The following is a 14,532-nucleotide window of genomic DNA, read 5'->3' as shown; positions in this document are numbered from 1 at the left end:
AACACCGCTCCGACTTCGAGTTGCTGATTAATTGCGTCTCGCCCTGCCATCTGCTGGCCGTCCTGGTTAGCTTAATTGGTAGAGCGACGATACTACGGGCAGGTGGTGGCTCCTGAGTGGATCCCCGGACCAGCACGATTTTTTTTTTTGAAGTACGCATGTTTCTGTGGAATCTGCACAACCTTTGTAGCTGTATGGCTGCGCTTGGGTGAATGTTAAGGAGTAATTGCTTCCTTATTTGCTTCTCTTTTTTGACCGCCCCTCGCGTTTGCCTCGCGTTTGCCGAATCGGGCGCCTCGGAAGTAACTGAAACGCTCTGCAAGCATGGGCCAGCAGTCCAATGAAGCGACACATGCGCACGAGCGGCGATGAGCGCGCGGGCATCAGCCACCTGCTTGGCGACTATAGCCAGATACAACTCAAGAACTAAGCGGCAGGTGTCCCTCAAAGGAGGCCCTCCAGCTAACGGCGTCCACCGATTTTTATGAAACCGCGGTTAATCCGATGAAGTCGCGGTTATCTCTCTTTCATCTACCACTCCCTGTGATTTCACGCTAGCAGGTACAAAGGTCAAGATGGAGACGGGAAGAATCGGTCGACGCCATTGGCTAGAGAGGCTTCTTTGAGGGGCATATGCCGCTTCAGCCTTGAGTTGTACTCGACTATAGTAAGCAGCTGCTACGCATCTTCCAACACTACATGCGCTCGCATGCAAACCATGCAGCGGGCTGCATGGTTTGCTTCTCATTCCAATGGTAGAGCCCTCACGGCTTCCCTAAAGATCAAAAAGCACTCGGAAGGTGAGGGCAAGGGTTCTCCTTACCGTGCAGAGTTAGAGCTTGAACGCTGGCATAATATCTTCAATATACGACTGAGAAGCAAACCATCTAGCGTGGCTAATTTTGGCAAAAACTGTACCTACGCTCCCCAAGATCGTCCGCCAGGAGAGTTCTGTGACAATGACATGCCGTAGTGCTCCGGCGCGCAGGCGCACTACGAGCGCCTAAGTGAGTCATTCACGTTCAACTGTTTACTTTTGTGCACGTCGCTCCAGTGGCAAACCAGTTTTCGGGAAAACGAACTTCTGTGGCCGGATTTCAGGCCATGTTTGGAGCTAAAGAACAACAGAGGCGGTAATGTCACCACGACGTGAAAGTTATGTTCTCAGGCATGAATCTGGGACGAGCAACTTGAGAAACAGAAATGGCACCTTGTCCGCACCCCACCTGATGATGATGATAATAATAATAATAATAATAATAACAATAATAATAATAATAATAATAATAATAATAATAATAATAATAATAATAATAATAATAATAATAATAATAATAATAATAATAATAATAATAGGTATTGGGGGAAAGGAAATGGCGCAGTATCTGTCTCATATATCGTTGGACACCTGAACCGCGCCCTAAGGGAAGGCATGAATCTGCCAGTTGTATATTTTAGGCGATGAGCGTGGACAAGCAGTCGTTGCACGAATTCTTCGAAGTCAGGAGGACGGCACCACGTGACTCATCGAACACTGAATCTCATCACTGGAAGAAGAGTGATGTCACACTCATCTACGCCACCAGAGCGGCTTTACTGCATGGTCTAGGGCACTCTTTTCGTAAAGAGAGGCAAAATTCTAGGCGCCCAATAAAGAAGCACAGTGGCGGTGCGATGAAGAAATCTAATGTTTGCGGGGACTACGACCGGTATGCTTGCTTCTATTGTCAAAGTTAGAAAGGTATTTAAAATTAATTATCCTTCATTACTTTTCGGAAGTAATTATAATGCAATATCACTGCGTTTTGCGAGGGGTAATTTGAAATAAAATTTGATCACATTTTCTAGAGTGCTGCTTAGTAATTAGTAATCTGACTTGAGTACTTTCGAAAAGTAATTTTCTGTGTTTGCGTGCGAGCGTGCGTCTCTCTCTGTGTGCGTGCGGGCGTGCGTGCCTGTGTGTGTGTGTGTGTGTGTGTGTGTGTGTGTGTGTGTGTGTGTGTGTGTGTGTGTGTGTGTGTGTGTGTGTGTGTGTGTGTGTGTGTGTGTGTGTGTGTGTGTGTGTGTGTGTGTGTGTGTGTGTGTGTGTGTGTGTGTGTGTGTGTGTGTGTGTGTGTGTGTGTGTGCAAGAAATGTTTTGCAACTGGTCAATCATTACGGCTTCGTCTTTGTTATACATTTCCTGTGTGAGCTGCAGTGCGATGCTTCCGATAAACGACAGAAAAAGCAAGAAAAGCAATACTCTTTCACACTGCCAGTTTTAATGCAATGATACTAGCATGCCATGTCATCATCTGCTGCTACGTGCAGTTTAATGTCACTCTCTTCTCATGAAATTTGAGATCGAATCGGCCTGGCAAAACCACCCGCATTCGATTTCGAACCGACGCTTACACAACACGTCGGCAAGGAAAACGAACAACGCACAACGATATTTTGTACTCCGGCAAAGAAACAAGTTATTCCCTTTTTTTAACGCCCATCTTAACTATTTATAGAAAAATCTCAACATCACACCGTCATTGCCGAGCGTGTCTGTCAATCTGCGGTTCTCCCGCATCACCTGCTTGTACTAAGTTGTCGAGTTCGCGTTGATTCTTCCTTTTAAGCAAATCCCTTCATATTGTAAACGTCAGTCCCGAAGTTTTCGGAGGTTCGCGTTTCCTTACAGCTTAGCCATGTTTGCTTTAGATTAATCAAACGCACGCAAAAACACGCAAAAACATAAATACCCACGAAAGCAGCAGATTGGACAGCCGTCGCCGTAGTTCAGTTGGTAGAGCACCGGACGCGATATTCGGAGGTCGTGGGTTTGGTTCCCACCGGCGGCATGGTTGTTTTTTTTGCTGTTTATAAGTAAATTTCTTTAAACCAATTGACTGGCACTACAAATTTAAAAAAAATAGAAACATTCTCCTATGCACCTTGGTTTCGGTGACTGTTGGCTTGCTTAATATATATATATATATATATATATATATATATATATATATATATATATATATATATCCTCCCAAAGTAAGGCGTATTCTGATAGACGTCCAAACACGGACGGCAACTGGGGGGAACGTGGAAGACGCGAAATAAAACAAGTCAAATTCGAAGAGGGTGAGATGAAGCTGCGGTCATGTTTTCAGGCAGATGAGGGCGTGTCCTCCGTATCGAGTCACGGGCCCTGTTTGCCGAGCTTTTTCGCTGATGGCGCCGCGCGCGCGGACGCCAGGGGGAGCTGACGTGGCGTCTAGTCTCGGGACGACCCGATCACAGAGACCCAACCCAACCGCGGAAAGGGAGCCGAAGCAAGGCGAAAAGCTTATATAAAGGAGTTAGAAAAAAAAGGGGGGACTGCACGAAAATATAGCGGGTAGAGGAACAAGCAAAATAAAAAAGGAAACCCGACTGGATCTCGGCAATGGCCGCCCACTGTCCGCGGAGATATCGATTGTGCCGCCGTGTATAACAACGTCGTCCTGCCCACGTAGCGCGCTCTAATGCGCGTAATGAATTTCGCGAGGCGAATGACATCTGGAAGATTGAAGCTGGCAGATTACGAAACTTTGTTTTCTCTCGTGCTTTGTTTTATTCCGCCGCTGCCTAATCATGGTCGGGAGCAATTTTCTGTCTAATTTTCATTTTGATTCTCCCCTCTCTTCATCCCTACAGTGTACATGGCGATTTGGAAGAGCTGGCGTTGACAAAGAGGTAAGAGGACACGCGGAGCTGCACGTAACTCTAACGCTGTACTTATATGAGCATCAGATGCACAGTGTCATTTTATTTTCAGAAACAAAAATCGAATTGTCTTGTATTTTCATTTGCTTCTTTGCCTCACCCTTTCTCGGAATTTTTAGTTCAGAGAGCAGGCCTTTTCCTGTAGTAGGCGTAGTCAGGCTGCTGCTTGCTTGCTGCTTGCTTGCTGCTTGCTTGCTGCTGCTACTGCTGCTAATGATGATGATGATGATGATGATGATGATGATGATGGAACTCAAGAGGAAATGTTGGTGCCTGATTGTGGCGCCGGCTGCTCCTTTTTACGCAATATTAGAAAAACACTTGAAGTGGCTACATGGCGCTCAACAAAGCACAGCTGCAACACACACAATTCAAAATACAAGTGATAAATGGAGACGCCAGAAATGCTAACAAAAAAAGAACAAACTATAAGTAATGACATTACCAAACGACATAAAATTGAGAAATAATATAAGCATTGGTATGTCCTAATCACTGTGAACGCTATAAAAACCACAAATCCAAGATACGAAAAAGAAACACTGAGCAGTATCAAATTAAGGATATCAAATATGTCAGATACACGATAGAAACACTTATAACATTGTTGAAGAATGCTATTTTATTAAAATAGGTGTGCGAAAACATTGCTATACGGGCTGGTTTATGGCCGATTTCTATAACACTTACTGCCGTAGGGCGATGCTATCATGAGTCGGATACAACTCAAGAACGAAGCGGCTTTTCCACGTCAAGGAACCCCCTTCCCGCCAATGGCGTCGGCCGATACATATCACCCTGGTAGTGCGACAAAGCTGGCAGTGGTAGATGAAACGAGATAATCCTTTCCCTCTATGGTCGGGGATAGACCCCTCTCTGCATTGTGGCACCGCTCCCGGCATTGCTACGCTGGCAGGATCATGAGAATCGGCCGACGCCATTGGCTGGAAGGGGGTCCTTTGAAGGGAAAAAGGCGCTCCGTTCTTGAGTTGTTTCCGAGCATAGCCTTGCAGCCAGGAGCAGGCGTACGTTGAATCTCCAACTGCTTGCGTTTGCCATTCGAAGCAGCACGTAGGACTCATCCTTATAGCCAGGGGCGAAGACAGTGATAGAGGTATTGGCAAGGGCATTAAGACACACTAAATGTTTTTTGATTCCTCGTCCGTTTGCTTCGACAAACTCATACGTAATCTATACTGCATCCAGATTCCTTGCAGTGAAGTGGAAGCTACGAACGCGAGGCGACGGCTTCCGCGAGCTCCTTGTTCTCATCCGCTCGCAAGCCAACGTAAGAAGTCTCGAAACAGTTGCGTCGTGCTCGTAGGTTTCATCCTACTGCAAAAAAACTGCGAGATGGATTTAGAGCTCCTTCGCTAGGTTTCACAGGTGTTTAAAGGAATGTTTTCTTATTACTACTTTTAGTTTTCTTAAGAAAAGTGTGTAAAGTGAGGCGGTGTGTTTTTCCCGCGCTCACCAAGAGTCTGGAAATGTCATTTATGACGGCATGGCTCACAAAAATTACGACATACAAATTTCGAATGGCATGTTCACGACAGGCAGTGTACATGACACCATGTTCATCACAGGCAATGTGGACGAGCGGCTTATGAAAAGGAACGTTTTTCTTCTTTATTTTTTACGCTTCAGCGTTAAGGAGCCCGTGCTGCAGAAAAGTCGGCCGGCGTCGTCGGCATGCGTTGTGGGTGTCCGTTGTCGGTGTTGTTGACCGTGTGCGAAAAATCCACACACAAAAAAGCCCAGAGAAGCATCCTAGGTGGGCCACCTGTGCCACGTGACCTTCTGGCGTCATCACAACGTGCCCATCGAAATGTGAGCAAACTTGCCACCCCGGCTAGTGGCGGTTAAATTAATGATTGGTCGCTCGGGAAGATAATCTGGGTCGCACAAGGTCCACGACTGAGAGCACCTGCCATCGCAGGGCAGTGGCGCATCGCTTAACCGCTGCACCACTGCGCCAGGAAGGGTATGAGGGCTATCACGGTTCTGTGAAATAGAGAATGACCAGGCCCTCATACTTGGGCATTGGCCAATTAACACCATCATGTCATACCTTTAAGGCGGAGCTTAGGTGTCACCTCCAATTCCAATTCCAGAAATCATAGGTGAGACTATCGGTACAACGGTACAGGTAGTAAAAACTGCGACAAAACCTTAGCCATCATCGTCATTATCAGCCCGATTACACCCACTGCGGGACAAACGCTTCTCGCATATCTCTCCCATTTACCCTGTCCTGTGCCAGCTGCGGCCACCCTGTCCCCGCAAACTTCTCCATCTCATCCGCCCACCTAACTTTCTGCCGCCCCATGCTGCGCTTCCCTTCCCTTGCAAGTGAGCACTAGTTCCTGTCCTAACCTCCTACCACATGAATTTTTACTTTCGGTTAAAAATTGTCAGCGACCTGCTGCTTGAAGGGCTAAAATTAACCTTGAGTTTCCTAAAAGCATGCGATTACATAATTTTGGCAAAATGGCGCTTTTGAGGTCTGCTTTCCGCCATTTTTTTTTTTTTCACTCGCTACTGCAGTACCAGCTTCAGTAGCGACGAAGGAAGCTGAGCGCGCAGTCTAGCTAAAGAAGGAAGCTAATGGCGGACGCCCCTCAAGGCGGCAAAACAGCCAGGGAGACCATGCGCGCCGCCAAGCTGGATGAACAGAAGCTGGCGAAGGCGGGGGCACTTTTCAACAGGGAAAAGGCCCTGACAAAACCCACTGTTAGTCTATCACCATCTATGAACCGTCATAGAGTGTGCCACGCCTTATCTTCAGTGCACTTCATGCTAAACTTAAATCAAAGTTAAACTAAAAGTTAAACTAAAGTTGAACCCCGTCATAACGAAGTTGAAGAAGCCCGTCGATTACTTTGGTATATCCGCAGCTTCATTATAGCCCGAATTGACCGAGCTTCATAGGGGAATCGACATTCCTTCATTATATTCATTATTTCATTGTAAACCGTTTCGTAATAACGAGGTTCGACTGCATACTGTCGACAACCAAATAGACTCATAGCAAGCATAAGAAGGCAGTGGGAAATGATTTCCACGTCACTTCACTGTAGGACAACAACCAGAGTAAATAAATGGACAATTTCTGGCAATTTTTCCACGCGCCAATATATTACTGTTAACGTTTTCATTCTGGCTTCGCAAAGAAGGGGCAGCTGTAAGTGTAGCGGACATCCGCACAGTCAAACAATGTGGCGGTAATGCCACAGAGCGGCAGCGCTTCAGCGGAGGTTGAGGGTTGCTATGTGCATAAGTGCTCTCTTGGCGGAAAAACGCAAAAAATTAAGAAAAACAAGCCTCCTTACGAAAGCGATGACATTTACAAAGCCTGGGCAAAGGAGAGAGCGCGTTATGTAAGAAGGGACTTTCAAGCTGGGCATGCGCACACACGCTGGCACGTACACACGCACATGCGAGCCCCTATGCGTAATGGCTGTCTCAGTTAAAAAATAAAAATGAAAGCAATACTCTATCAACAGCGTACCTAGCACAAAGTTGGGAAATGCAGGCGGGGGAGTCAAAGCGGGGTGCAGGAGGGGGGGTGGGGTGGGGTGCTGCGGAGGCCCCTTCAAGGTGGTATGCGAACACACACATACCCTTCTGCTGCCAGAAACAGTGGCCCCGCGCAACGCGCTATGCCAAAACCGACCAAACGCACGCAGCATCGTTGTGCTGTCCCCCCCCCCCCCCTCCCCTCGTGACCCGCTGGCTGTTTCGCCCGGCGGCCGCGCAGACGGACGCGACTGGCGTGCGTGGCGGTGAGCCCCAGACGGCGGGGTGGACGAGATGAAAAATTATCCACGCGCCATTCATCATCGGGTGCGTGGTTTGGCCGCCGCCGCCGTCGCCGCTGGCCCTGCCGTGGTGCGGTCCGCCGCTGTAGTTCCGTGCAGCGCTGCCGAGGTGAGCAGCAGGGCGCGCTATGTCCGCCCAATGGCGGTAGCAAAAGCGTTCGAACGCCCATGTGTATCACACCGCGAACGTCTTCGTCCGTTGAATGTCCATACAAAATGCAAGCTCCTCCGCCGGTATGAGTGTCGGTGCTTATAGTCGCCTAGTACTGCACACGAAAGTTCGTGGAAGGAACGCAGAAAAACTTACAACGATAAGGTTGTGGAAACGAGATCTCTTGAGAACCATTCGAGTTGTGCAGTCACGTGCTTACTCATGCGATGACAAATTGCGCTTGAGAATATAGTTTCGGAGCCCTTTTTGCGTAATTCGTTTGTTTGTTTTGATTTTTTGCTATATAGTGGGTTATAATTTCTATTCGAACAAATCGCACGTAGTGCCATTGTTGAAGGCCTGGCTGCACCGTCATCAGTGATGAACACGCATTATGAAGGAATTAACACGAACATAAGAATACCTGTCGTAGCATTAGCTGTTATCGGGCGCTTGGACTCAACAGCTTTTCGGAAACCGCATCCGGATTTTACCCAGTCTCTCGACTTGAGTCCCGCACAAAGTTCATCAGTTCGCCAACAGTGTTCGCCATGGTCTCGCCGGTTCGCTTGTAAGTGGGCTTGCGGGCAACCGGTGATCCTTTGGCGCACCGCTAGCGAACCCTTGGCGAACTTCGTCATCCGCAGTTGACCACGCGGATGACGAAGTTACTAGTGCCGACCGAACTATGCTTCGTCGCGGCAGCAGCCCTTATGGCCGCTCCGCGTGACGCATTCATCTGAACCTGCACTGCGCCGAACTATACACAGACGCGGCGCAAAACGGGCCAGCGTGCAACCACGCGGTAATTTTTTTCTGCTATTTTTCTTTAGGCCGGACCGCATTTGTCCGGCGCGCAACAGGACAGACGCAACACTCGTCGGCGTCTACAGGAAAGTACGTCGGGAAGCTCACACAGGCAAAGGATCCACTGGCGAAACATTAGACAACGGACGAAGGGTACAAAATAGCTCCTGCAGTACAAGATCGAGAAGGACGATGAGGGAGTGGGGGAAAGGGGAGGGGGTCGGAGGTGGCGGCTCGCGATGTTTCGGCTCGGAGCACGGCTGTGCTAACTACCGTGCGCGCGTGCTGAGGCTCGGCGTGGTGGATGATCTGAGAACGTGTTACCGTGACTGAGGAAGCAGACAAGCTAGGAAGAAAACAAAAAAGAGCCTGCCCGGCTAACGAACAAAAAACAAAAAAGAAGAACGGGAGAGGAGTCTGCGACGCATGCCGACGCCGTAGCTATATACGTGGAATTGCGGTGATTACGGCGAATGCGAAATGTCTTATGATGTGCGTACGCGTTGTATTATACCAGCACTGCAATGGACAGTGAGCGAGGCTGGCAGATATTATTTTTTTTTGCCTCCCTGCGATGGCGGAGCGGTTGGGAAGATCCCAATCTGGCGGACGTGGCCGGTAAATGTGCCGAGAGAGTTCGGTTCATTCGCGTTCACCGTTCGCAGTGGGGGAAGAGGTTGGTGCTCGAACTTTGACCTTGGTGAGAGCGGTGGTTGAAGCACTTTTCACTGTGCTCTTCTTTCTCGCTTTATTTTTTTTTTCAGCCCTCTCTGTCTACCGTGAAAGCGAGCGACGTCGTTTTAGGTCATGCGTGTCTGTCATAAAACTCGTTATTGATGCACTGACTGATGATGTGAGCGCCCTCGCACCTGCCGCAGGCTACCCCATGCGGGTGCCTGCGGCATTTGGCTCGTGCCACTAACACGTGACGGTGATTGGTGTCACTGAAAATCAGGCTGCCACCTTAATCAGGCAGTCACTTCGCCGCACTTGCACACTGGCAGTGGTATAGGTGGCACATCGTCTCAGGCATCATGTTATTTGGCAATGCGCATATGAGGGAACCTGCACGAAAAGAAAAGGCTAGCCTTTTTACGTAAGGCCACCCGTTTCGATCGCCGAAAATTATAAAGACTTGCTTTGCAAGCCGCAGCAAGTAGCTAAAGATAAATTTCTTTCCCGGGCAAAGATTTATAGGTTTAAATTTATTTCCTCCTAGAAGAGAAAGATCGAGTGGAGACAAGAGGCCAATTGATCTGAGAATGACAGGGCACCTGTAATAGGGGCAGCGGTACACAATGCATGCAAAAAAATATATAATGAAGGTATGAGAATATTTACACAAAGGCACGGGAGCAGGCATTGCATTATAAGCAGTTGGAGCGAAACAACAAAGGCAAAAAAATGTAATAAAGTGATGACAGCGTTTATGTAAATACAATTGAATAATCATTGCATGGGAAACACAGACCGTACAGATATTGGGTAATCAACTAGCACCAGGAGTAGCAACTTAAAAAATGACAGAAAAGGTCAAATAACAATAAAGAATAATGGCAAATTTAGGCCAAAAGACAACAAAACCTTACGAAAGGGTCATGGTAGATGAGGATCAGTATCTATGAAATATCTCTTGTTTTTTTTTTCTTAAAATAATTCACGGATAAGGTAAATTCAGTTCCAAATTAAACACATTCAAAGAGACTGGTACCTGACACCTCAAACTCTGTATAGCTCAGTTTGCATGAATTCTCAGAACTGGTTTCTTCATTGGGCTGAATGGGTATCTCATTGTCGGAGTATCTTTGGGAGTGTCATATAATTGACTTTTGTAACGTATTCCAGTAAGCGAAAGTTGTAATCTGCTTAGGGTTTAGCAAACTATCTTTTCTGAAGAGAGGAAGGGTTGGGTTTGGCAAATTTAAAAGTATCGCATAACATCATTCAATTGCCCGAAGTGTTCTTTTTGAAGCAATTGAAGTTTTTCAATGTTGCCACTTGTCATGGTTCCTCAGATTAGAATACAGTAAGAAAGCCTTGAACAGAAAAGAGCACATAGCAAGAAAGGTATTACCAATGCAATTATATTGAGACATCCGACAGTTTTGCTTAAATCTAGTCAGCTTGGAGACATGAATGTTTCAAGAAAGGTTTTCATTAAGCCATACGCCAAGAAATTTTTTATTACTAACCCGACTTACTCTGGTATTTAATTGCATGCTGGGATGTATTCAACTTTCTCCTGAACTCAAGCAGGGTAGTTCATCCTGGAAGTTTCTGAGATTTTTTCAGTTGCTTCTTCTCCCTCCATTCGCCACTCATGTTAATTTTAATTACGCGAAAATATTTCAAGCACTGATATTTCATCTAAGTCCATAGAATAATAAGAGCAGGTTCTGATATATCCTTCCATTTAAGGCGCGTGCATAACTGGACGCCCTAAATCAGCCATTCACATTGCTATCCGCAACTTTATTTTCCAAATTCAGGAAAACTTTGAGCAGACTAACACAGAACGGGAGAAACACGCACACACACACGAGAAACACGCACACGCGCGCGCGCTCGTGTCTGTCTGTGTGCGTGTTTATTCCTCCCGTTCTGTGTCAATCTGCGCAAAGTTTTCCTGAATATGTCTCTACACCAAGTGGCCCAACATTCTGCTCTATTAAGCTTTATTTTCCAGGCGTGAATTTTTGTCCCACGGTGTCTCGCGTGTGAGGGTGACCCTATGGTATGAACGCCACCGCGGCTCGTAATAAAATTACTGAACAATTTCTTACTGATCCTTTCAGTTCAATAACCTAAAAATTGAACTTTTCACGCCAAATATTGTATTAAATATATAAGTCAGCCAAGCGGAAAGTTGGGCGCACTGGACGCGGACAAGCACAGAAAGCAGGAACTCGGGGTGACCAGTTGCATGCTTTTGGCGCTGTTTCGGATTGAAACAAATATAACAATTTTTTCCCTCAGCGATAAGGACATTCTCCAGGCTGCACAACCGAAGTAGCATTTATGCTTCTCGAAGATTAACTGAAAAAGTCACGAAGCTACCCGAGCACCTCGCGGCATGCTCTGATCTCAGTTTCATTCGCCTCGCCACCAGCGTATCATACTTCTTCCAGTTCTTGCCTCACCGTGCCTTCCACGAGAAACATTTTCCTCATCATACATCCTCTTCAACGTTATCTCGTTCCCGCAACTGCACCAGAGAAGGCATTAACAGCAGGCAATGCACATAAGAGGCGCATCTCTCTCTCTCTCTCTCTCTCTCTCTCTCTATATATATATATATATATATATATATATATATATATATATATATATATATATATATATATATATATATATATATATATATATATATATATATATATATATATATAAAGAAAGATGCAACTAGCGCCTGGTTTTGCGTTCGTTTGGTCCCACTGATGGGATTAAGTGACTCCGCGCCCAGCTTTGATCTTCCTCGGATCTCCCCTCCCCAGGGAACGGGAAGAACTTGGGCAAGCGAGAGAGAGGAATAGGGAGAGAGGATAGGGAAAATGAGGAGGAGGAAATGCGCGGGCGTCATTAATGGGGATCACTCACGCGTGTTGCTCGGCTGATGCGCCGCTCCGTTTGCTGTGCGGCTGAGCGCTATGAATATTCACGTGGCCGCCGCATCTCGATAACGCGCTCTGTGTACTCATCAGCCGCCACGGTGCTCCGCGGCGAGAAAAAAAAGATAAAAGAAACGTTTTTTTCTCTTTTCTTTGCTTTTATTTTTTCCTCCCCGAATTGCGGTACTTGTTCAGCGCGCTCTTCGCCCAGCTTAACGTATAATACAGGAGCGAGCGCGTTCTCATTAGCCCGTTGTACGCGACATGCTCGGGTGCACTGGGCAAACAGTGCGTGAGCGCATCGCAGAGAGAGAGTATACTTTTGCGCTGCAATAAGAAAAGCGCGAGCGCTCTGCACTGAAAGCGTGTGCAGTGCCGTTAATGCACGTCGACGGCTCTGTGCGCAAAGGGCTTTGCACAGAAAGTTTGCGGATTGGTGTCTGAGCTGCGCAGGATGTACATATATGCGAGGCGCGAGAAATACCCCTGACATTTGTCGGAAACGCGGTGGGTTCGATCGCTCATGCTGCACGGTGATTATGTTCCCGTGCACGCGGTTTACGTATTTGCAAATGGCGGGACGGACGTATGCAGCATGCGGCCTTTATATCCCCCGAACTGGACATATTGTAAGGGTAACCTTATAGAATAAACACTGTCGAATGTATATTAAGGGTTTTTGCACTGTAAATGTTCTTCCCGAGTAGATTTAAGCATGACATGTGTTGCAGGAAAGGTGTAGAGCACACTAGGATGGTTCGTAGTTGGGCGTAGCCGCACTCGAGTCCTGTGCAGCCCCTGCGTCGTCAGTCATTTGTCTTTTAGTAGCCTTCCTAAGCAAGCGATAGAGTGTTCGGATACCTTCGCTGCTTTTCGTGCGTGGCGACCCGCGAGACCATCGCCGGCGGCACGCCGAAGAAGAGGGGGTGGCACTGCTACACAAAACTGAATTTTTGCCTCTACATGCCTGGTCTTGAGATCTCCCAGTTGTGTCCGTATTGTGCTGAGCCGGAAACAGTCGAGCACCTTCTTCTCTATTGTCGTCGCTGCTCATCGGTAAGGAGGTGACTGTTAGAAATTCCATTGCAGAAACTCAGTATGCACCTATCTTCTGCTGTTCTATCCCTTGGCGCTTCTATGCTTGGACATAACAATGGGGATGTTTGCTCTGCCGTTCACAATTTTCTTCTAGAAACAAAACGCCTACCGTCATAAGCCTACCATCATAAACCCGTCTGCCGGCATGGTTATTTATCTTACTGCTTTTTGTTGGGATATTTCACGATTTCCTGCCTTTCAAGACCCTATAACAATGCAAAGTTACAAATGCGACATCTCTGTAGGCTTTCCTCGACCCTTTCTCCGCTTATAAAAATAAAAATCAGGAGCTTAGAAAGATTTCACGCAAAACTCTGTGATCAGGTGGGAAGAGCATTTTTTTTTTATGAGCTCGTCAAACGTGCTGCTCTCACTATTCCTTGGTGCGATTGGAAATAAAAAATGTGTCAGAAGTGGGGCTCGAACCCACGCCCTCTTACGAGGACCAGAGCTTAAATCTGCCGCCTTAGACCACTCGGCCATCCTGACAGGTGTGAGGAGGTGTCATATGGGAGATGTTCATTAGAACGTCTCCTGCAATCAGTTAAGTTCACGCGATAAGGCTTTCAGCACTGTGCTATCTGCGCCGGTTGCGTTGCGGTACCAGGGTTATCGGCACATTATCAGAGGACGTTGGCTGTACTACACTCTAATCCTGGTAACCCTTACTAGAAATGAACATTTTTTTAAATTTTGTGCGCGGTCGTTTTTGGATGATTCCGTACACCTTTTACAGGTTACGCTGTGACCTTCATTTTTACCGTCATGTGTGAGCAGATTAGAGGTTACGTTGTACCCTTCATTTTGTTGCCTTCTGCGACGTCACCTGGGCTCTGCGGCTGAAGCGGCCCTTCCTGTCCATCGTGCTTTGGGCGGCGAGATGGGTCGCTCAAGGCTCGGTGTCCCTCTTTTTTCATTTCAGCACGTGGCCAGCTGTTGGAATATTGTTCAGTTTGCATACGTGATCATTTCTTTCAAAATACAGTACTTAAGGGTAGGCGGGCACAAAATAAGGAGGTATGGTCCACGACTTTCTCTGTGGCTTGCCAGGACATATCAGTTTTCTGCAATTAATATATTTATCCCTGCCACTGTATTGATTGCACAAGCTAATGCAATCTACAAAATCTCTCAAAGGTCTATTGCACTCTGGTAAGACTCGATTTGTAAACTGGATGAGCCTGTAATCAATATAGCGTTCAAGTTTACGATCGTAATATGAGTAATTAAAAATTAAGATGAAAAACAGCGCGAGACCACACAGAGGACATAGAAAGAGACCAGACACAGACATGTCTCGTCTCTGTGTGCTTTT

General features: G+C 46.9%; 1 non-coding gene across 1 annotated transcript; it reads right to left on the bottom strand.

Moving 5' to 3' along the window:
* Positions 1–13,622: 13,622 nt before the first annotated feature.
* TRNAL-UAA (transfer RNA leucine (anticodon UAA)) lies at positions 13,623–13,706 on the bottom strand. Its single transcript has one exon. It is a non-coding gene; the product is annotated as a tRNA-Leu (tRNA).
* Positions 13,707–14,532: the final 826 nt, after the last annotated feature.

Source organism: Amblyomma americanum, chromosome 2, assembly GCF_052857255.1.
Source record: "Amblyomma americanum isolate KBUSLIRL-KWMA chromosome 2, ASM5285725v1, whole genome shotgun sequence".
Taxonomy (NCBI): domain Eukaryota; kingdom Metazoa; phylum Arthropoda; class Arachnida; order Ixodida; family Ixodidae; genus Amblyomma; species Amblyomma americanum.
This window is presented reverse-complemented; position numbering and strand designations above follow the sequence as displayed.